The following is a 23,948-nucleotide window of genomic DNA, read 5'->3' on the forward strand; positions in this document are numbered from 1 at the left end:
CAGAAATCAAAATAAGGGTCAATGAACCTGGATGAGGAGAACCCAGCAAAAGGAAACCCAGAGAGGAGGCAGCTAGACAGATGTCTAGCAGCAGCATCTCCTTCAGAGAAGTTCAGGATTTTTGAAGAGTGAGATCTTGTGAAAAGGGCTCACTGATCATAGAGGCATAGAGTTGGGGCTGCAGGGAATGTGGGATCTAAGCTTCTCATTTTGGCTGAGAAATGAGGCTGGAGAGATTGTGACTTGCCTAGGCACTATCCTCAGTGATGAAAAAGAGAAAGTCTCTCAGCTTTAAAGGCGCTTACATTCTAACAATGAGAGACAATGCATCTAGGGGAGGGATAGCCAGAGTCAGTCAGTCAAGGAAACCCATTAAGTGCCAACTTTGTGCCAGGCATTGTGCTTAAATGCTGGGGATACAGAGAAAGGCAAAAGACTATCCCTGCCCTCAAGAAACCCATGGTCTAACAGGACAGGCAGCTTTGGTCTAAAGAATCATGGGAATATGGAATTGCATCACGAAGTGGTCCACTGACGGGCCAGAGAAGATCCTGCTTCGAATTCTGCTTCTGACACTTGTTAGCCATGTGACTGTGGGCAGATCATTGAACCTCTGTGACCATCAGATAACTCTGAGATTCTATGATTTTAATACAATTTTATATTGGGTCACAGCTACCATTTTGTTGGGTCCTTGTGGAGGGAGTTTGCACACTGACGTGATCTCAGATCCTTATGTACTGGCCTGACTTTCGTGCTGGACAATAGGTGATACAGTAGATATTGGTGGTATAGGAAGGCCTGAGTGTGAATCCTGACTTTGCAGCTTGTGACTAGTATGACCTTAGGCCAATCATTTCAGTTCCCTGAGCCTCATTTCTCTCATCTGTGAAATAAGCCTGCTGGGTCAGATGGGTTTTCAGGTCACCGCCAGCTCTAATTAGGATCCTTTCATTTTACAGGAAAAACGCTGTGAATCAATCTGTCCACCAGGTGGCAGGAAATGGATGTGCAAACATCGCTCTGCTAGAGGCTCACTGCCCAGGAAGGGAGCCAGCCACCATGCTAAGCCCAGGTTCAGGTCAGCAACAGCTCACCTCATCTCCAATGCAGCCATTCTGCATTGGAGCCATAAGGAATCTGCCTTAGCTCTCCTTGGGACACACACACACACACGCGCACATGCACATGCACGCACGTGTACACACACATGCACACATGTGCATGTGTGCATGCACACACATGCACACTCATACGCACCAGTGAAAATTAGAAGGGCAGGGCTTGATAGTGGAAGGAGTTCTAGAGGAATATGGAGGTGTCTGGAAGTTGGGAGTTCAAATCCTGTTCCTGTCACTAACTAATACTCAATTTATGTGGAGCTGAAGTTCTTCCCCCCAACAACCCTCCTAGGCAGGATGGACTAGTATTTATATTTTCTATTTTACATGTAAAGAAACGGGATCCAGAGAAGTGAGGGATTCACCCAAGATCACATAGGTAGTAAAGTCGGAGGTGGGATTCTCACTCAGTTCTTTTGACCATAAATCTAGTGCTCTTTTGTTTCCACCACTGTGCGTCCTCTAAATGTATGACCTTGCACCTCTTTTTTAAACTCTCTGTGCCTCAGTTTTGCCATCTGTAAAACAAAGATAACATTTCCTGTTCTAATTTCCTCACAGGGTTCTTGTGCAAATTGAACAAGGAGCTTTATATAAGTGACAGGTAATATCAAACTACAGATATTCTGAGTAAAAATTGAATTATATTGTGAACCTAGGCTCACTTAGTTCAGAACCAAAAGATGATGGAGATGATGATTCCTTCTTTCAGGCCGTGGCAATATTTCTGCTTCATTTTGATTTAAGAAATAGGGGCTCTCTGGTCTGGGAAAAGAAAACTCTGGAAAGTCATGATAACTAAGTGGAAGAAGGATTAAATTATCCCTGTTGGGTATAGAGGGCAGAATGGATAGAGGCCTCAAACAAGTCAAATGACGTCAGGAAAAGACTTCCGAATAACTTGAACTGCCCAAAGGTGGTCAAGAGGTGATGAGCTCCTCATCCTTGGAGGTCTGCAAGAAGGGAATGCTATAATGAAGATTCCTTTTGGATATGTTTGATTAGATTGACACTAAGGTCCTTTCCAAACTATCAAAATTCTGTGATTCTGTGAAGAGAGCCACAGGCTTAGGAAGGGAGTCTACTCAATAGCTGGGTGCTATACACTTAAAATTGTAAAATCTCAAATTTGAGTTGGAGACTCCTTGGCCTGGAGGAAGGCCATCGTAGAGGACTAAGAGATAACAGAGGCTATGGGACACATGGACTAATGAGATGAAGTCTGAGTAGGGTTTGGTTGAAAAAGTTGTTTTAAAAAGCTATCTCATCTACCAGACAATTTTGCTTCTCCCAAGAGTTCTATTACCTGCTTTCTCATGGAATTGGTTGGTGTCCAAACATTGCACCATCATGGGCTGTGGAGTCCTCTTGATTAATAAAAAAAATAACCCAGGCTTAGAGAAGATTCTTCTTTTGCTTCTTTGGGAGACCCTATTGTCTAGGATAAGGGGCAAATTGGTTAGAATGGTATTCATTTAGAGTGTGACTTCCTCCTCCATCCTGTATACCTCATGTAACTAGGATCATGTAGGATCACTTTGCTCTTCCTAAATGTTGGGGGCCAGCTTCCAGCCAAGCCACTCACTACTGGGGGGCTTGTAATATCTTTATTGGATTCAGACCCCCAAGAGCTTATGACCCAGCACCCAAAGGAGCATGGCCCTTTCCACTTCTCTCAGATGTCATTGCCCTGAGCAGCCCCAAGCAGCTCAAGCTGAGTCCTGTTTGCTTGACCCTCTTTTTTACAGGGTGAGGAAAATGGGAACTTGCTTGTTCAGGGCCCCCACTGCCATTCCCTATGTAGAGCACAGACTCCACTAGGCAGGTTTGTGCCTGAGCCCCTCAGCTGCTTCTTCCAATTTCTGTTTCCTTTCCTGAGCAAGGGAATTAAAGTCATTTCTCAGGGTGGATGTACGTGTTCAGGCTCAGAGGCAGCCCTGGGAGTTCAGAAGGTCTCATAGTCCTGGGTTCAATGAGAGGAGCAGCTACTTTCAGGAGATGCTGGAGGAGTTGATCAGAGAAGTGACCAAGTTCAAAGTTTAGGGCCGAAGAAGACCATGCCCTCAGAGAAATAATGACACGACTTGCACTTAACTTTGTTTTTTGAGTGAGGGAGGACTGTGCAGGTCACCAGCCTTGCTTCTCCTCCACAGCCATATATTTGAATCCAGTGACCAGATATTCATCAGGATGACTGGAGGTGACCCAGGATGAGGCAACTGGGGTTAAGTGACTTGCCCAAGCTTACACTGCTAGTGAGTGTCAAGTGTCTGAGGTGAAATTTGAACTCAGGTCCTCCGGACTCCTGCACTGGTGCTCTATCCACTGCACTACTTAGCTGCCCCGGGGGTGGAGGTGGGAGGGTAGAATGATAGTGTAGGTGAAATATAAAATGCCTACTCTGACAAATTACTTTAAGTCTCAGCCTCTCAGCAGATTGGGATGGCAATTATAAGTTACAGGATACAGAATATATAAGTTATAGAAGGGTTTTTTGGTAACGCACACTTGTGAGTGTGCTGTGTTTAGCATTTCTTTTGCTTGCACGAATAATTTGCCTGTCCCATGCCTGATTCAAATGGTACACTGAGTACCTTCTTTAATCCCCCCTTTTAGGAGAAGGCTCCAGATGTAAGGTGACATCCCTGGGGGTGTCAGGGTGGGGAACTAGATGAGCCCAAAGGTGTGAGAACAGGGAGTCGGAGGCCTCTCATCAGAGCCAATCTCCCCTAGGAATGAACCCAGTCCAACTACATGCTTGGGCACAGGACAGGGAGGGGCACTTGAGCTGAGCAGTGGCTCCTGAAGACTAAATTCGTTCATACTGTGATTCTGTCTTTTAAAAGAAAAATGCCTTGCTGGCTACTTTTTAGGACACCTGTGTTATAAAACCCAGCAGAGTCCTTCCCAGCCCTTTTCTCGGTCATGTCTGCAACAGAATCAAACCCAGGTATGTAATTTCACTGATAAAGGGAATTTCCAATAAGGAAGCTCTGAGCAGATCCAGGAAATACCTGGATTGTCAAGGTGGGAGCCTTTGGGTTATAGGATTATGGTCTTAGTGATCTACAAGGCCATTCATTTTTTGCAGATAAGGAAACTGAATGGATTAATGAATGATTACATCAACCAATCAAAACCATTTATTAAGTGCCTGCTGTATACCAAAGCCCTGAGAATCCAAGTGCAGCTCACTTCTAGTGGAGCCAACACACACATTAAACTTTAATATTTTAAAACTCACTTAAGACCCTATGGCCAGGGGGGTCAAGAAAGGAAGTTATAGCCTGGGAAGTCACAGTCATGCTGAGGGAACATAGAACAGTCCATTGATTTTCCATTTCCAGAGTTGGAAGTGTTGATTGGATTACAGTTCTTTGAGCCAGATATGGAAAGGGAAGAGAAAGGGATGAACTGTAAAGGTGGAATAGGAGGGTATTTTCATGTACAGAACCAGAAAACGGCTTGATTGAAAAGGAGTATGCATAGTGTCAGGAAATATAGAGCTGAGGGGCTTAGCTCCCCCAGGGAATGGTCTCTGATGGTCCAGTTTGGAGAGTGGATCAGCAGCAGCCACAAGGTCAGGGTGAAAAATGGAGCCTAAGACCTGGGGTGGGGTGGGTATGGGTCAAGAAATGTATAGGCAGGGAGCAAGTGACATAAAGAAAATTTTAACCTAGGTCTCTGACTCCAAATCCAGCAGCCTCTTCCAGCGCTCTTCTTCCAAGCCCATAGTTGTTTTCCTTATTTATTTATACATCTTTTGGATTTCTTGCAATTATTGATACAGAGCTCGCACTGTCTATAACATCAGAAATGGGAAACCAGGTTGACAGACGTCCCTGATAGAGAACCCCCTCCCTATAAAACCCTTGATCTTCAGTTTCCTTAGAGCTGCCATGTTGTAGCGATGTTAAGAACCTAGACACAGAGAGAGTGGTGAATTAGAAAAGACTTCGAATCTGGGTCAGAGATCTTGTATTCAAATCTTTCCTCTGATACTACCAGGGTGACCTTGGGTAAGTCTTAGCATCCACATCCACAAAATGAAGGGATTGTATGATATTGTTCCAAAGATCCCTTTTGGCTCTAAATCTACAACCCTATGGTGCCTTCCCCCAAAACTTTACCTGTATTTGAGCTCTATCTCCATCTTGACTGCTTCTGATGGTCAAACCTTTGCCACCAAGTCTCATCCTGGATCAGCCCTGGGCCCTTGGAATCTCCTTACACTGAAACATCCCTCCACCAGCCTGACTTCCTTCTCCCAGGTTCTCCATTCTGGGGAGGAGACCAGCCTGGCCAACCTTCCTTCCCTTCTGGCTTTAGTTCTGCCTTTCTGAACTCAGACACCATGGCCCCAGTGGCACATTTCTGCTCTTCCTCCCTCTTCTGCTCTGTCTTTCCGCTTTAGACTAGAAGCTACTTGAGGGCAGGCCCTGGTTTTCTTTTTTGCTTCAATTTGAATACCTAGCACACAGTAGGCACTTAATAAAGGCTTGTTATTTGATGGCCTGTTTACTTTATATTTATTCCATATATTTTCTATATATTGTAATGTTTATATATTACATGAACATAATATGTTTATGTTTACTTTCTATTTATAAATACTTTAGATTTGTTATCGTAAGGGTCAAATGAGATAGTAATTGCAAAGTGCTTAGCATAGTGTCTATCACATAGTAGGCATCGTTGTTGTTAGTAACAGTGGTACTTGTCTCTCTCTTTAGAACAACAACTTACCACAGATACGGATGATTTTGTTCTCCGTATATCTCTACCCAGCCCCTCACATGGAGTCTGGGACAAAGCAGGGCTTAATGCCCACTTGATTGGCCCACACAGGTGTCCTGGGGTGAAAGCTGACTTCTCTATGGGACCATCACTGACCTCACCTCCTTTCTTCTCCTGTCATAGCCCACAGACCATTGTACCTGAGGTTCCAGGAACTGTTTCCTCCATAGTCTAGCGACTCAAGCCTTTGACTTAAGATCCAGTGACCAGGAAGGAGACTTGAGAGAAAAGGATAGTTGGAAAGGAAAGAACCTGTACACCTTAGCCAGTGCAGGTGGGAGTGACATTTTGGGGAAAATAAGGAAGTTCATCTGACCTTTATCAGGATTAAAGAATTAGAGAAAAAGGCTGATCTTGGTGTAACAAGGAGGTGACTTGGCTAGCCACTCACTGGGGAGTCCCACAGTCACCTACATCATTGGGGCAGAAGCACTGAGAAAGCAGTCTGCTCTCTGGGGTTACCTGAGACATTGTGACCTCCTACTCCTTTACTCTGCTTCTCTCCTTGCTTGGTGCCAACTCACTGTCAAGGTTCTGAATCATAATGAGCCCTGAGCCCCGACTCCTGAGCTAACCCTGCCTGCTTCTTTGGACCAGGCTGTAGTTGACTTACTCTTCCATCTTGGCATGGTGCATTTGGCTCTTTGGAGAGGCAGACACACATTTGTGAATGCCACAGACAGCTGGGCTGGGCTTCTAGTGGAGAATCAATGAGCAAATAATAGCACATCCTAACAAGAATGCTGTGAAAAAGAAAATGTCCACAAAGCAGCTGGGAGTCGGCCTCTCAGAAGCCCCTAGTCCCCCGGATGTCAGATTGATCTGCACACAGGAATTCCGGGACAGGCACAATTTGTTTAGTTTCCCATGGCTGTCCCCTGTGAGTGGGCACAAGCGTGAGTCCCAACTCAGCTCCCACAGGAAGTTTGAGTCATGTCTCTGAGTCCAAACAGAAGGAGGCAAATTCCCTCCACATGAAAGCCTCTGAGGCAGCTGTCCTGTCCCCTACCCTTCCATTTTCCTTTCTCCATCCTGAAATGCTCAGTTCTCTCGATGGTCCTTCCTATGATTGGAGCTCAAGGTCTTGCACTATCCTAAAGAGTCCCTTTTGGACCCTCTCAATGCCCTTCCTAAAGCATGGTGACCAGAGCTGAACATGGCAGTGCCCAGTGTTGTCTGACCAGACAGGGCAGGCCCCAACGTGCTTCTCAGCTCCTCAGCCCTCCACAATGAGCCTCAGTTACAGCAGACTCACATGGCATTAGCTGGCTGCACTGCATAGCTCTTTGTTTCCTCATCTTGAGCTTGCAGGCCAATAAAATGCCCAGCCTGCCTTGTTTTCAGCTGGATTCCTGTCTGTTAGCTCCTGGTCTTGTACTGGAGAAGAAGGTGTTTTTGAACCTAGATGGAGCAGCGAATAGATGCCAGGCCTGAAACCAAGAAGACTTGGCCTCAGACACTTGCTAGCTGTGTGACCCTGGGCAAAAGCCCTGTTTGCTTCAGTTTCCTCATTTGTAAAATGAGCTGGAGAAAGAAAGGGAAATTCACTCCAGCATCTCTGCCAAAAAACCCCAAAGCGGGTCATGGAGAGTCAGACGCAACCAAAATGACTGAGCAACAAACGAAGCTTTATATTTGCCCTCACTCAATGACTTACTCAGAAGATCAGATCTTCTGGGAGCCTGACTCTATCTCCCACTGTGTTGAGCATGGTGCTTTCCAGCTCAGCATTATCTTCAAACTGGATGAACATGCCACCTGCGCCTTTATCTTGTTCACAGAACATTTTTCAGTGTTCAACAGCAAAAGGCCAAGAACAGATCCCAGGATCATCCCACTGGACACCTTCCAAAGTGACATCAAGTCATCAGAGACTCTTTAGATCCAAATATTCCATCAGTTCTGAATTCTTCTAATTGTTTGATTGTCTAGACCAATTGGGATTCACATTTTTTACGTTATTCTTTAAAAAATGATTGAGGCCCTACCCAAAGAGTTTTGTTTATGTGGGCTATACATAGCAGTGTGCTTCGTAAATGTTTAACGACCAGCTCTCATATGCAGCACATACTTTGAAGTTTAACCTGAGTTATTAACACTTTGTCAATCACTTTCTTAAATCTAGACAATCAACAAAACTGGTATATCAAGTCAGCTTTGTAGCATTGGTTGATTTCCAAGGTATAAAATCTCTATTAATTCACTTAAAATTTATTGGTTCTCAACTTGACTCTAATGTATTTCTGGATATACCCTTGGATACTGACCATGTTAGAAAAAGACATCTTAGTATTATTATGAAAATAGTTTAGATCTCACAGTCCTCCTAGAAGGGTCTTTGGAAACCCAGAGGTCCCCAGATCACACTTTAAAATTTTAATATTTTTTAGTTTTTCATTTATGGAACAAAACACACATTTCACTTTGAGAACCACTGGTTTAGCTCCTAACACTGTGACCCTGAGCAGGTCATTCAGTTTTTTTTCCATCTCAGGTTCCTCATCTATTAAACAGGGGCAAAATTACTTGTAAAACTTGCTTCATAGAATTGTTTTGCGGCTCCAGTGGGATACTATTATACACATAAAATGATTTTAACATAAAATGATTTAAAATGTTATGTAAGAGGCCACTATTATTGGAGTTATTTTTCCATCTTGTCCACAAGAAGGAAGTAAAAGACATCAAATGTTCTGTTGGTGTCTAGGAAAACAAAACCATTAAACTTAGATTTTTGTGTCCCGGTTGAGTGTAAATTCCTTGAAGGCAAAGGCTATTTACATTTTAATTGGTATTTCTACCATTTGAAACAGTGCTTGTCAAATACCAGGGTTCTTAATACATGCTTTTTGATTTACCGATGTGTGAAGACAGAATGTGAAGTCAGAGAAGCCCACTTCATCTGCCTTTATTTCAATGAACCTCAAAATCTTCATTCACAAAACAGGGTTAAAACTATTTGTACAACCCACTTCCCAGGGTTGTTATGCAAAAAAAAAAAAAAAAATGCTTTGTAAGCCTTAAGCGTGTAGTACTTCCTCTGGGTTACCGCCCTAACTTGCACTCACACGCATGGAGTAAAGCCTCAAAGGGTGGCTGCTACTCTCAGTATTCAAGGATTCTTCTGTTGTGCCATTCTTTTAACATTACAGCTCACGAGCCCCAACCTGTGTGATCCCCTTTAATAATCAACCAGTAGACCAAACCCACTCTTAGCAAAGGCATCTACTAAGATGATAAAGTGAAAACTCCAAAATATTTATCCCTTTCCAAAAATATGTGGCACACTCTCCTACAATTACACACAGCATCCATAGGACAAATAGGTCCAACAAGTGTTTAGTACTGTAGCTTACAATTATGGGACTTCATAACCTACAAAACCTTTCTCTCCTTGTCCAGTCTTCTTTGCAGGCTAACTCTCACGTGACAGAGCTGCCTCTTTTTTGGATCCATAGTCAGGAGCCAGGAAAAGAGGGATTATAATGTGTAACAGAGTTATCACACTCATGCCTCACAGCCTCAGGCAGCTGGGGCACAAGCCAGATTAAAATGTACAAAATAAGTATAATACAACACTGATAATACCAATTTGTGATTTTCTAAGTCAATATGCTGCTTGCAGGGATCCATTTCTATTTGAGTTTGACACCATTATATAATAAATCTATGAAGGTAGGACAAAGCTAAGTTTTTAAGGGCTTTCCATTTCAAATAGATGCGTTTGTATCTGACCTAGAGGTAATGAAAAGCCAATGGAGTTTTTGGTGTAGAGCAGAGATGCCATGGTCCCAATTGTGTTTTATAAAAAGCACCATGATGACTGTGTGGAGGATGGATTGGAGTAAGGAGATGTCTGAGGTAAGAAGACTAAACATGAGGCTATTGAAATAGTCTAGTTGAGGGTCATGAGGGTCTGAAATAAAGTACTTGAATAGGATTTCAAAGATGTCGTAGAGATAAAAATTTCCCAATTTGACCCCTAATTGGATATGTGGAATGAGTGAAAGTGAGTAGATGGCAAAAATACTAGCGCTGTAAATCTGGGTAACCAGGAGGATGGTTTTGACTTCAACTGTAACAGGGAGGTTCAGGAGAGATGGGTTAGGATATAAAGATTAGTTGCATTTTGGACATGTGGAGTTTGAGATATCTATGAGATATTCAGTTTGAAATGTCTAATAGTGATGCAAGACTGGACCTCAGAAGAAAGACTAGGACTGGATGTAGAGATCTGGGAGTCTAACATGGAAGCAGGGCTAGCCTTGTGCTGCTTGGCCTCAGAGGGCAGAACCAGGGGAAGGGGCAGAAGCTGCAAAAATGCTGGTTTAGATTTGATGTCAGGATCATGATCTAGCACTTGAGGAATCCCAAATTGGCAGGGCTTATTTGAGGAGGCAGTGAGTTCTCGTCTATGGAGATCTTTGAGCATAACCTACATGCCCACTTAGAGAAGCAGTGAAGGGGAGTCTTTCCGAGGCCTCTCTGGAGGGCCCCTCCAACCCTGGGCATCTGTAATACTCCAAAGTCTGGCTTGTTAAAGTTTGTCTGATTGCACAATGGGGGTGCGCTGAACCACAAGCTGTCTGATGACAAACTCAGCAAGAATCAGCATTCCATCTTCCTCTCTCTGCAGCAGGCAAGCCCAGTGGCCCAACTGTAGAATCCCCTAAGCTGGCTGATTTATTGAGATCTATTAATCAATTTAATAGAGGAAAAGCAAAGAGGAAGCCAGAATCCACTCTGGGGCAGATTGGTCTGGGCTGCCAGTGACTCAGAGTGCCCTTGCCCTGCAAACTGCCTAATAAAATGCCATGCTTGACAGTAAGTGATGGCTTTTATAATGGAAAAATGACTTTGTACCTTAGAAGCAGCAATCTACTGGAAGTCAGCATTATGAGCATGAATATATGTGTATGTATACAGATAGAGACACTGAAAGAGGTGTGAATATGGCTATAGATACAGACCCAGGTACAAATGCAGTTATTATGGGTTAGATCTAGGCATAGTTGTTGATTAGATAGACATTGATAGAGATAGACAATGGATAGGTAGATGTATACATGTAGGCAAATGGCTAGATAGATGATAGGTAGACAGATAGGTAGATGACTAGATAAATAGATAATGACTAGATGCATAGATAATGGCTAGATAATATAGATAGATGATGGACAGCAAAATAGGTAGGTAGATAGACGAATTGATAGGTAATTGATAGGTAGACATATATGTAGGTAATAGGATGGATGATGGATAGATAAATAGATGATGGATGAAGAATGCTAGACGGATAGACAAATAGACAGATGGACAGACAGATGCATGGATGATGGCACTAACTACCTATAAGACCTTACACAAGTCATGTGACTTTCCTGGTATTTAGTTTCTTTATCTGTAAAATGAAGGACCTGGAGTAGACAGCCTTTAGGTCACTCTCAGCTGCAGAGCTATCATTCTGTGATCCTAAACTCTGGGTTCAAAGTCCACATTAGACTTCTATTTGCCAGGTGATGTGGAGACAAGACTCTTAATTTGTGTCTGCCTCAGACTTCCTGGTCTCCTTGGAGGGAGTTTCCACACCAAAAATTTTCCATGATGATCAATCAGGGAATCAGGGAACGGGCACCTTCTCCATGTTAGACACTAAACAAACAACTGGGAATCCATAGACAAAAACTGAAAACTATCTTTGCTTTCAAGGTGCTTGTTATCTCTTGAGGAGGAAATCCCATGCCTGGAGCCCACCCCAAAGCCACCATAGATGCTACCTTTTTCGGTTCCTTTTAATGCCAGTGCCTTCCCTCTGCTAATTCTCTCCAAGTCACCCTGTCTTTATCTTGATTGTCCATGGTTATGTGCATCTTGTCCCCCTTTTTAGCCTGGGAGCTCCTTGAGAGCAGGGACTGTCAAATTCCTTGTCCTCTAGGAACAAACTTTCTACCAGGGCACCCAACATAAAAAACTTGGAAAAGTTAAAACAAAGTATATACAGAAAAATCTAGGGGAGGTGGGGAGAAACCAGGACCTGTGTTATTGGGTCAGCCCTACAATATTCAGGACTCCTGGTTTCTCTCCTGGAGTGGAAGACATTATTCTTGAACTGAACTGGTGGAGCCATCCTAGACACCCTCAAAGTAACACATGCCTGATTTGGGCCATAAATGGAACCATGCAGCCTGGCCAATGAGGAAGAGGGGTGTTTTACTCAATGCCCCCAGGAGTGGCATCTGTCCAGGGCTGCCCAGGGCTGGGGAGAGTCCTATGAGAAGCTGGGAAATGGTCGGTTTGTCCTCATCCCTTCCCCATTCCTTTTCTCTAGCTCCTTTTGCCTTCTAGAAAGTCCCACTCCACGTGCCCCAAGCCAGCTATGTTCAGATGAATGACTCTCCTGCCTCATTCCAGCCTCTGGGGCCTCTGGGGCAGGGCTGGGAGTCATGGTGTGAGGTTTCCATGGAAGGACATCCAGGGCTCTGTTCTCAAACCCCAGAAAGGCTCTCTCCAGGCCCCAGAGGCATTAATCAGGACGAAATCAAGAGCTCAGCTTCTAGAGGCTGCTTGCTAAATCCTGGTCCAATGGAATGACTGAGTAGAGGAAGACTGAGGATCTCAAACATTTCCCAAAAGCCACTGACGATCCCTTCGGTGCTTGTCTACCATCCTGCTTCTCTCCCTCTGAGCAGCCTGTATGGTAAATGAAGTGCTCAGCTACCTGCCCAGACCCTCTGCACTCCCTGGAGTGGAGTCCCCCACCACCACCAGCAGATGCCCCCATGTTCCACCAGCTGTGAAAGGTTGTATTCCGCGGCTCCTCGGTGGAAAGCACGTTGTTATTATTATTCTGACTACGGCCATCCTTTCTTTTCCATTTAGGGAACATCCAGTCAGTGAATAAGCATTTAATAAGTGCCCACTAATGTGCCAGCCCCTGGAGGGCAGGGTAGAGTGATGACTTCTCTTATTTCAGAATCCTTTCTATTTTCCACTGTACATGCTTTATTTTCTATTATTATTTATTATCATGTAAATGCATCCTTCCGGGGCAGCTCGATGATTGAGTGGATAGAACACTGGGTCTGTAATCATAAAGATCTGAGTTCAAATTCAGCTTCAGGTACTTAGTAGCTGTGTGACCTTGGGCAAGTCATTTAACCTCTGTTTGCCTTATTCTAGTGCATAAGGGGACAGGAAACCACTCCAGTGTCTTTGCCAAGAAAACTCCATGGACAGTATGGTGCCCAAGGTCACAGAGTCAGACATGACTGAGCAGCATCTTCTAGGCACTGTGCTAAACCCTACGTCTGCAAAGAAACTATCCTCAAGAAAGTTACAGTTGCACATGACTCCATGTAGAGGAGATAAAGAGAGAACAAACTGGACACAGTTTCAGAGGACAGGCATCAAGGCTAAGAGCTGGAGACTGCTTCTTGTAGAAGGGGGGATTTATCTGAGTTTTGAAGGAAGCCAGGAGGTAGAGATGACAGGGAGAGCATTCCAGGCATGGGCGAACAGCCAGAAAAAGTGCAGGTCACAGAATCCTGGAATGTAACTGCTCCAGAGGACCTCAGGCATCACAGCGTCGTCGTCGTCGTTGTCGTCGTCGTCGTCGGATCATAGACCTTAACGGCCACCTAATAAGAAGGATTAGCAAGTCCATTGCACTTTTCGGTCTGCAAAGTGAGCTCATTTGGGACTCACTGCAACTCTGGGAAGGGATGCTAGGATTATGCCCATTTTACAGATGAGGAAACCATGCCCAGAGTCAAGTAAAAATCATAATCGACATTCAGTTTTGGAGTAGAGATTACTCTTCAGTTCTGGTCTAGACGAAGAGATCGCTTCCAATTCTGACTGTGACCAATGATGGTGTCACCAAGGAGTGAGTTTGGAGTGAGAGTTATGTTGAAGGAAGCACAGTGCCACAGTGGATCAAGACATGAAGATGTGGGTTTTAATCCTGCCTTAGACACCATTGGCTTCATGACCATTGGTCAAGCCAGTTAACCCGAGCCTCAGTTTCCTCATCTATAAAATTGAGACATTCACAGTCTCTACCCCACCCCCTGGGTTGCTGTGAGGATCAAGCCCTGGATCAGTGTTAGTTGTGGGAGAACAAGAGGAAGAGTGAAATGGGCAAGCAGGCTGATGCCAGGGAGACCCCTCAGGGTCTGGGCTGTGTGAGGGTTGGGCATGGGCAGGTCTCCCTCCTGCCTCCCTCCTCCTTACAAAGTAAATAAAAGCTAGGTGAGACTTGATTAAAGGGAAGCTTTAAGGCAGTATTCTATGAGTCATGCTCCTCTTGGTCGCCAGAGGGGTACAAGGTGACCCAGAGGAGGAGGCGTGTGGGGCAGTGTGCTGACACCCTGTCTCCAAAGCTCAGCCCTCCTTCTGGGGTGGGGGCTTCCGCATGGCAGCCCTCACACAGCCTCTGCCTGTCTCTGGTGCAGTGAAAGGAGTGTGCTGCCCTTTGACCACTCACACTCTTTGGATTGCTCCATCAATTAACAAGCATTTATAAACCACCTACTGTGTGTTGAGTTCTGTTCTAGTAAAAATGAAAGAAGTCCCACCCTCTAGCAGGTGATGTTTTGGAGGGAGGGGAGGGGGAGATAACAGGAGGAATTTATGCCAAATGTCTTTCCGATCCCCTTCTTTAATGTGCAGGCCTAATCCTATGAAGACAGCATGGGATCCCCCAAAATCTGTAGCAATGAGATGAAATCAAAGAGATGCAGTTTAAGAGAGACAAATACAAAAATCAGCACCTAGGTTCAAAACACCAAATCTATCCACATTGGGCTTATATTTATTGAACGTTTTCTGCTTCTTAAAAAGTTTAATGCCTTTCTGGGAGGGGGATGGAGTGACATTCAAACAAAAGATGTCCATAACAATTTGTTGGGTGCAATTGCTGTGGATTTGGGCTGTGTAGGAGCTGTGCGATGTAAGTGTTCTCTGGGCAATGAAGGGTCCAGAGCCAAGACTGGAGTCAGGCACCCAGTCCTCCCTTGGCTGCCTTCCCCACTTCCAGCTACTGGGCTTAGACAATTAGGCTCCTAGAGCATGGAGTGGGGACAGCAGGTTTGCTTCTTCCACTCCCCGGTCTTTGTCTCTCTCTCCCATTTATCATCTTGGACCTGCTTAAAAGTCGGGTGGTGATGGCGCACCTTGAACCAGTTCCTGGGAGCGGCTCCTTGTTCTCTGCTGCAGCTCCAACAGCTGGCTCCCAAACAGAGCCTAGAATCTGTTGGCATTTGTTTCAGACCAAATTTCCCTCCTCCTCCTCCTCCCCCTCCCCCAGCATTCCCAAAGGATTACATAGCCAAGGCTAGTGGGCTAAAAATAGATTCCTGCACCAAAAAGTATGAATTAGAACGTGAAAGGTGGGAGCACACAGACCCCTCTAAGGTGGGATATGATCGCTCATGAGCCACTCTATGGTGAGCTGAATGCTGATCCAGCCACCAGGTCTTTGTATGACTGCAGGAAGCAGGACTTCTTGCCTAAATACTGGAGACCCTTCCCCTCCATGTGGCTGCTAAGTGGAAAGGGGCAGTATCTGGGAGGGGCCATCTTACCCAGCTGGACACCTTTGCCCTCTCCCCCAGCAGCGTCTCTGTGGTCAGGAGGTTTTACAGTTGTTCTAGAAGCTGGCACTGAGGAGGGAACATTTGGCTCTCTGTCTCTGTCCCTGTTTCTCTCTCCTTTCCTTCTTCTCCCCCCTTCCCCCACCCCATATCTATCTGTCTTTCTCTTCTCCTCCCTCTCTTTCCCTTCCTCTCTCTCTCTCTCTCTCTCTCTCTCTCTCTCTCTCTCTCTCTCTCTCTCTCTCTTCCTTTCCCTCTCCCTCTCCCTCTCTCTTCACACACACACACACACACACACACACACACACACACACACACACACACACACACACCTGTGGTCCTGTGTTGCCCTTGTGGGTCCTGTACCCCCTTGCGTGGGGTTCCATTCATGGAAGGTATTGTCAGGCGTCACTAGTGGTTGGTGGAGCAGCAGAGGCCTCATGTAAGAGACGTTTATGATCAGTTTTGAAGATTCCAAGAGATGGCAGTGAGTAGGAAGTGAATTCCAGGCATAGATTCTCCTCTTCCAAAATGAGAGTGTTTTTGTCTGGAACTTTTGTTTCAGAAATTACATTCATGGAAGGAATGGGATGCATTTTTAAAGGATTTTCTCATGCTTTGGATTGCAGCCTCCCCCACTCCCCCCCCCAAAACTGATCAATCAGTCCGTCAATCTGATTAAGCAGGCGTTGTGCTAAACCCTGGGGATGCAAAGAGGCAAAGTCATCCCCAGCCCTTCAGGAGGAGCTTAAAGTGAAATGTGAAAGAAAACATGTAAATAACCAAGTACTTTGGAGCCATATACAGAGACTTCAGGTCATCCTGGAGGTGAGAGCTGTACCTGGATCCTTCACCTTTTGTATCATAGACCCCTGTGGAAGCCTGTCACAAGTCCCTGATCTCCATTTTACAAATAAGGAATCGAGGTAGGCAGACATGAAGTGACTTACACATTGCTGGGAAGTGTCTGAGGCAGGATTTGAGCTCAGGTCTCCTGACATCAAGTCTGGTGCACTTTCCACGAGGCCTCCTAACAGCCCCCAAGCCACTTGAGGACAGAGACCTCTTTCCTTTGGGTCTCTGAAGGCTCATAGAGCTGCTTAATAGATGCTTGTGAATTACATTGCCTTGACCAGTCCTGATCATGTGTGGTTCAGCAGAGGAAACCAGAAGATGGCACCAGAGAGAAGGTAAAAAGGACCACTCAGCTTTGGCTTAGCCTGGTAGCCCAGGGCTCCCTCCCCATCCCTGCACCTCCCCTAGCCCACCCGGAGCATCGCCTTCTTTGCCTGCTGTCTGGTCAATAATACCTCAGGTAACTTCTTGGTGCCCCAGGGAGATCTCTAAGAATGTGAACAGCCCTTCAGTGACTGCTCTGTCCTGTTAGAGGGAATTTCCACAAGGGAAGATCCTTACATGAATGGAATCCCAGGTCTGGAACAAGATAGAAAATAGCTGAAATACCTTCCTGACAAGGTGTGCTACGGAGGCGGGGACTTGAGCACTTTCCATGGAGCTGGGATGAGGGACTCCATGGGAAGGGCACCTGCTCTGGCAGCTTGATGAAGGCAGACTGACCCAGGACATCATGGGCACCCAAGTCCTGACCCTGACACCCAGGCCAAGCCTCAGGCAAACTCCCAGTTTTTCATAATATTTCGCTATGTTTGTAATGGGACATTTTGTTTTTTCATGGTGTGGCATAATGGACAAAGAGACAGTTTCAGAATCAGGAAGACTGGGGTGTAAATACTGCCTCTGATAACCACTGGCATTGTGATCCTGGGCCAGTCATCTGACTTCAGCACCCTGAGCAGCTCCCTAAGCCTAGAAACTGCAGAGAAGATACTGACCTGCAATGGGGGGTAGGGCTGCCTTAGCTAGGGGTGTGCAATGCTGATGAAATCTTAGGACTGGCCCATTTTCCTATTCATGTCATACCCCTCCCCCACTTCTAGAGAACTGTCCCTTGTGAGAGCGAGTGAGAACAAATAAAGCAAGGAGGAGAGGGGAAGTATAGGTCAGCAAACTTTAACCAAAGCATCTACCAAGTCTAAGACTGAGTTACAGATGAAGTTCCACACTGGGAGCTCCCAACATTAATGAAATCACAGATGCAACCAAAAATTAAATATATATACATACATATACATACATACATATATGAACAAATGCCCAGATTATTCAATGTGGCCGCAATTTCCTCATCTGTAAAATGTGAGATTAGCCAAAATGATCATTAAGGTCCCCTCCAACCATGGATCTATGTTTCCACTTAGTGAATGGGGGGAGGCAAGGAAGCCTTGCAAGGGTTACAGGGGGCTGATAAAGCTATGATCAGAGAAGTACTTGTTGACATTTCCCATTCTCCAGAAGGATACAGTTGACCAGGAGAGGCAGGACAAAGTCCTAGGAAGCAGATCTGTGTTGAGTTGGTTGTCGATGTCCAGGGGTTGGGAAGGAGGAGATCCCATGGATTAACCAAGTGTGGGAGGCTCCATGGATGACTTAGATCTTGAGCAGGCCCTTGAATGAAGGGTGAGGTCTGATGAGGCAAAGAGGAGGAGAGATCATCCCAGGAAAGATCAGCACCAGCATGTCATGGCTGGACACAATGGTGAACGAAGGGAGGCTGGTGATTAGTCCACAAAGTGTAGAGTTGGGCAGGATTTTGGGACCATCAGGTCCAATCTCTCTTGGAATAAGATTTCCATCTATAACATTCTCATCAAGTGTTTATTCAGTCTTCACCAGAAGAGGAGCTCTCTTTCTCTCTAGCCAGCCCCTTCCATTCTAGGAGAGCTAGACTTGCCTTCACACCAAACCTCAATTTGCCTGTTTGTAACTTCACTGACTCCCAGGATGTCAGAGTTGGAAGGATCTGAGCAACTGTCTAATTCAAACCCCAAATCCTATCGGCAGTGGGCCACTTTCCTTTGCTTGTAGGCTTCTCATGGAAAGGGAGCCCTCCTCCTCCCCTGTTTATGTAGCATGGTGAGGAGAAAAGATCCCTGGCTTTTCTGAGTCAGTAGCATTGGGTTCAAATCCTGGTCCCACCACTTACTCCCTTTGTGAATTGGGAACTGGGACAAGTCACTTAACCTCCTCATCACTTATAAAATAAGGGAGTTGAATGAAATGACATGTAAGAGCCTTTCCAGCTCCAAATCTATACTCAGAGGGTGCAATGATTTGGAAGTTTTTTCTCGAGTCAAACCAAAGTGAGTGTCTTTGCTAACTGTACCCATTGCTCTAGCTCTGCTTTTTAAGGGCAAGTAGCGGGAATTGAATTCTTCTTTTTCCCATTGGTCAACCCTTCCAATAATTCCAGGCAGATGCTGAGCTCTAAGTCACCTCTTCTCTATGCTAACCTTACCCAGTGCCTGCAGTGGGATTCTTTTACAATGAACTCTGAAGGCCTTTCACCACCTCCCTCCCTCTCCTTAGGATATGCTGTAGCTTATCAACTTCCTTTCTAAAGTAAGGTGCCCATACCTGGAGCCAGTGCTCCAGGTATGGCCCAATCAGGACAGAGGGCTGATTGTGCCCCTGACATCATGCGTTCATTGTTTTGCAGCCTAATATGGCATTGGCTTTCTTGTGGGGAGGGGTGGGTCAGCTGTATCAGTAAGCAGAATTAAGGATGCATTACAAACCAGGGAGAATTCTCACCATCTGAAAAGATGCTTAGCTCTGTGCACCATCATCTCAATGGAAAAAACCTCAAACGTACATTCCACATCACCTGACAAAACAGATTAAGGAATGTGAGTTTGGACACTCACCTGGAAAAAGAGTCTAATACCTGCCTGGAGACTTGGCTCATCAGATGCAGGAAACAGCCTTGTGGTGCCAACACTCACTGCAAGCTTAGGAAATTCCCATCGCTTCCTTGCCTAGATTCTCACCAGCAAGAGGATATGGGGATTCTGTCGCCACTCGGAGTTAGGTATCAAATGCAAACACTAGGAAAGAGCACTGGGTTTAGGGTTAGAGGACTTGAGTGTGAAGCTCTGCTCTGTCATTTACCTGGGTGACCTTACACAAATCATTTCCCTCATTGGACCTCAGTTTTCTACTTTGTAAAATGAGTGGTGGGGCTAGGTTACCTTCAAAGTCTCTTCCAATCAAATGTTTAACAACTGGCTCTCCAAAAAGGTATGACATCATTTTATGTTTAGTCTGAATTATTAACATTTTTCTCTATCACTCTCTTACATCTAAGCAATCAATAAAACAATAAATCAAGCCATGTTTTGTAGTGTTTACCAATTTCTAAGATGTAAATCCTTCTACTGAAAATTTAACAATTGACTCTTGTAAGCCAGGTTTGAACTGGCTCCTGCACATTCCTGCTTCCAGCTCTATATCTATGATTCTATAATCCTAAAGACACCCCCACCTCTGAGGAACTGATGAACACTCACATTTATGTAGCATTTTCTTTACAGCTGCCTTGGGAGGTAGATGGCATAACTGTTCTTCTTTCTATTTTACTGATAAAGAAATGGAGGCTTGGAGATACAAAGTGACCTGCCCAAAGTCACAGTCATCACATGACAGTCAGGATTCAACCTGAGGTCTTCGGATTCAAATCTCGCACTCTTCCCATTTTGTAACACTTCAGTGGATTCTGAAATGGATGATGTCTATGGGGACGCAAACATTTCTAAAACCATATTAATTTTTATCCACTTTAGGTAAATCAGTAAATCTAGACTTGCCCAACTAGGCCTATGGGCTGGATTGCGGAGGAGGTGTTCCAGAGAATTTCTTATAGACCAAGCCAATGCCCGTGGAGCGCTCTGAGTCAGGTCAAACACCCACAGTGTTCAGCATGTGCTAAGGACAAACTTGCTAGATTGTAAGTTTCTTGGGGGTAGGCACTGCTCTACATCTTAGTCTGTCTTTCTATCCTCGGTTCCTAGCATAGTGTTTGGTACAGAACAGGTACTCAGTAAAGGCTTGGAGATGACTGGCTGGCTGTTGGTGATACAGATCCAGAAGCAGAAACAAAAATAAAAACAATTGACATTCTCAAGAATTGAGCATGGGGTGGGGATACGATGTGTACGCCTCCTAAAGACAAAGGATGTCATACAGAGTCATTTCTTTCTTGACAAGGTAATTGGAGTTAAGTGACTTGCCCAGGGTCACACAAGCTAGTAAATATCAAGTGTCTGAGGCCAGACTTGAACACAAGTTCTCCTGACTCCAGGGCTATACCACCTAGCTGACCCTTATAAAGTAATTTCTAGAGGGAGGGAGAGTAATAGCAACTGGGTGGCTGGGGTGGAGAATCAGGAAAGATTTCATGTAGGAAGTGGTACCAGAGATGCTCTTTAAGGGAGATTGGAGGCACATCTGAGCTGGGGTCAAGGATTGAGTGCAGTCCAGGCTCAGGCACTGAGCACACCTAGGCACAGGACTGGAGAGTGCATAGAGGGGAATGAGATGAAACAAGCTGGAAAGGAAACCAGAAGTCACACTTCATGGAGTCCTTTAAAGGCCCAGAGCACACCCTCAGGAAGGCTGAGTTGGAAAGGCTTTGGATCTAGGTCTAGCAGTGGACCAGAAGAGCTAGCCTGGGGGGTGGTTCATTTCTGGGTGGTGGACCAGCATTTAGTGCATAAATTTGTTTGGACACTGACCTGTAAAATCATCTACCATGGCATAACCTTAACCCTGCTTTGATCAAGAGTATCAAAAATGATGAAGCCACTGTTGCCATGGAGACCCTCTGGAACATCCATCAGCCATGAGACTGCAGGGAGGAGCTTCATGGAGAGGTCTACAGGAGAAGATCCTGAAATAAAGAGATGAAGAAAGCAGGGGCTGAGCTTGTGTGCCCTACTCCATCCTGGTGCCATCTGGGGAAGGATGATGGAGGCATTTGCTGCTTGATGAAGGTAATCCTTGGTGAAGTAACTTGAACAGACTTCAGAGATAATCCCCTTCTCTGTCTCCTTAAAGTCAAAGAAAGAGAGATTCATATTTCAAAGCAAATAAAAAATCTAGACTAGAAAAATTAAGTATCTCAGGGTATCTATGAGAAAGCCTGGGATGAGGGAATTGTCTTTTCCAAGGACCATGGGACCCCATGCTGGAATGCTCTGGTGATATACTCACTGTCCTTCCCTGAGATCTAGCTCCTTTGGTTTTTTGGGGTTTTTTTGCAGTTTATCCACAATGAGGATATAATTCCCATGATCTCCCTCAGTCATCTTACTTATCCCCCTATTCTGGGATCTCCTTACACAGAGAGACTTACATGGTGAATGTCTACCAAGGAATTACCTTTCCAAAGGTACTTGCCTGAACCCTAATCCTGACTTGCGTAGAGGAGATGATCTTTTTGGAAAGTTCATTTACTTCTCTTTGTTTATGCTGTCTCTTGTAAATCAAGTTTGGGTTGGCTCATGACTACTTGTGTAACGACAAAAATGGCATGTAATCTCCTGGCTGAGGAGGTATTCTCTTCTGCCTCCCTACACACCTCTCCCTTAAGGTCAGATGCCCTTCTCATTTTCCAGATTTCCCCATAATCTATTCATGATGCTAGAGCACCGATTTTACAACAAGGATCAGTGATCACTCAATTCTTTTTGTAGAGTGGAGTAGACAATACAATGATGGGGAGAAACACAAGAGAGAAAAAGAAAGAAGTTCACTGGCTACCTAGCATCAAGTGCTTCTGTCTCCCTTGAGACTCTTTCCTCCTTGTGAGAAGGAGCAAAAAGGAAATCTTGGAGGGTTTGCTCAATTAGAGGGGTGGCATCTAGACTCAACTCAGAGGCCCAGGAAGAGGGTGATGCCTGTGGGGAGGTTCATGTTATCTCATTAAACATTACCCTCATCAGTACTTTAGACACCATCATAACCCTCAGAAGCTGCAGTTCAGCAGCTTATCAAAGTCCCTGGGAAAAGACAAAACCTGGTACCTAGTACCAAGATGGTGGATGCCACACCAGGTCCAAAACTGCTTCTTTGCTTTTCCCTTTCATTTCTTGTCTCAGAATACTCCACAAAACCCAGCCCCCAGCCCCCAAGTTCCAGATCAACATCTCACCAGCTGATAAATCACACCCTCTCTTTTGACTTCATTTTCGTCAAGGCAAGTCACGTCAGGTCTTTCCATTGTATCAGATGGCTTCCCAAAGCTCCTCAGAGGCAAAAGAAAAGGCTCAATTTGAGTTCATCATAGATTCAGAACTGAAAGGGACCTCAGAGGTCATTCAATGCAACCACCTAATTTTACAGATGAGGAAACTGAGGCCCAGAGAATTAGAATGGCGTCAATCTCTTTCATCATCATCCTCTCATTCTTTATAACCTTCACCATCATCACCTTCTTCCTTACCATTTTTTCTTAGCATTTTGTCTTCACCATATTCTCTCTCTTCACCTCCTCCTTCATCATCATCATCATCACTCATCATCAGCTTCTTTTTCCTCCTCTTCCTCACCTTCTTCCCTATGAGCACTGTCATTTTTGTACATCCCTTTGCTCTTGTGTCCATTATACCATTTCATGCCCTTCATCCTACTCACGGCCGCACAATCCTCTACCAGCTGGGGCGACTTAGTCTCAGAGCCTCAGAAGTTCAGAATTTGGAAGAGATCTGGAGGCCATTTAGGCTGACGTGTCACTCTGGTAAAGATTCATGACCCTTTGAAAGAACAGATTTCCTCATCCATTCTCTGCCCCTTGGTTTTTTTATCATATATTTTTAAAAGAAAAGATAGCTAAGACATTATACACCTTTCCTCACCTGCACACAGATATTCGATTCTGCCTCAAGCCCTGCCAAAAAAAAGAGGATAAGAGTTCTGCTAAGCACGTAACCCTTCAAATAACTGGCAGAATCATCCCCAAATGGTTCTTTGGATGTTGTTCAGTTGTTTCAGTTGTGTCCAACACTTTATGACCCCATCTGGGGTCTTCTTGGCAGAGATATGGGAGTGATTTGCCATTTCCTTCCATTCATTTTACAAATGAGGAAACTGAAGCAAACAGGGTGAAGTGACTTGCCCAGGGTCACACAGTTAGGAAGTGTTCAATGTCAGATTTGAACTCAATTCTACCTGCTTCCAGGCCTGCCATTCTGTATAGCTGTGTGGAGTTGTTAGGTATATGAGAACAAAGATTAAAGAATCTTAGTTTTAGAGCTAGGAAGAAACTTAGTGATCACTTAAAGCAATCCCTACATTTTCTAGATGAGGAAACTGAGACCCAGAGAGATTATTTACTTCTCTCCACTTAATGCAGTCTATATTCCTGCCCAACTGGTCTGCTTGCTGTAACCCTGAACTTGGCGTTCCATTTCCCACCTCCATGACTTTGCCCTCTCAAGTGAGGGCTCAGCTTCCTTCTTACCTCTTCCTCTTTGCTTCCCCCTAGGTTTAGTTCCGTGGTCACATCCCAGGGGAAGCTTTC

The 23,948-nt window shown here is 45.0% G+C and overlaps 1 long non-coding RNA gene across 1 annotated transcript; it reads right to left on the minus strand.

Annotated features, from left to right (window-relative positions):
* Positions 1–14,716: 14,716 nt before the first annotated feature.
* Positions 14,717–21,474, minus strand: LOC140530301 (uncharacterized). Its single transcript, XR_011975888.1, has 5 exons — positions 16,822–21,474; positions 16,462–16,649; positions 15,844–16,064; positions 15,503–15,580; positions 14,717–15,168 (listed from the first exon to the last, which is right to left on the minus strand). It is a non-coding gene; the product is annotated as an uncharacterized lncRNA (long non-coding RNA).
* Positions 21,475–23,948: the final 2,474 nt, after the last annotated feature.

Source organism: Notamacropus eugenii, chromosome 2 (genome assembly GCF_028372415.1).
Source record: "Notamacropus eugenii isolate mMacEug1 chromosome 2, mMacEug1.pri_v2, whole genome shotgun sequence".
NCBI classification, from domain to species: Eukaryota; Metazoa; Chordata; class Mammalia; order Diprotodontia; family Macropodidae; genus Notamacropus; species Notamacropus eugenii.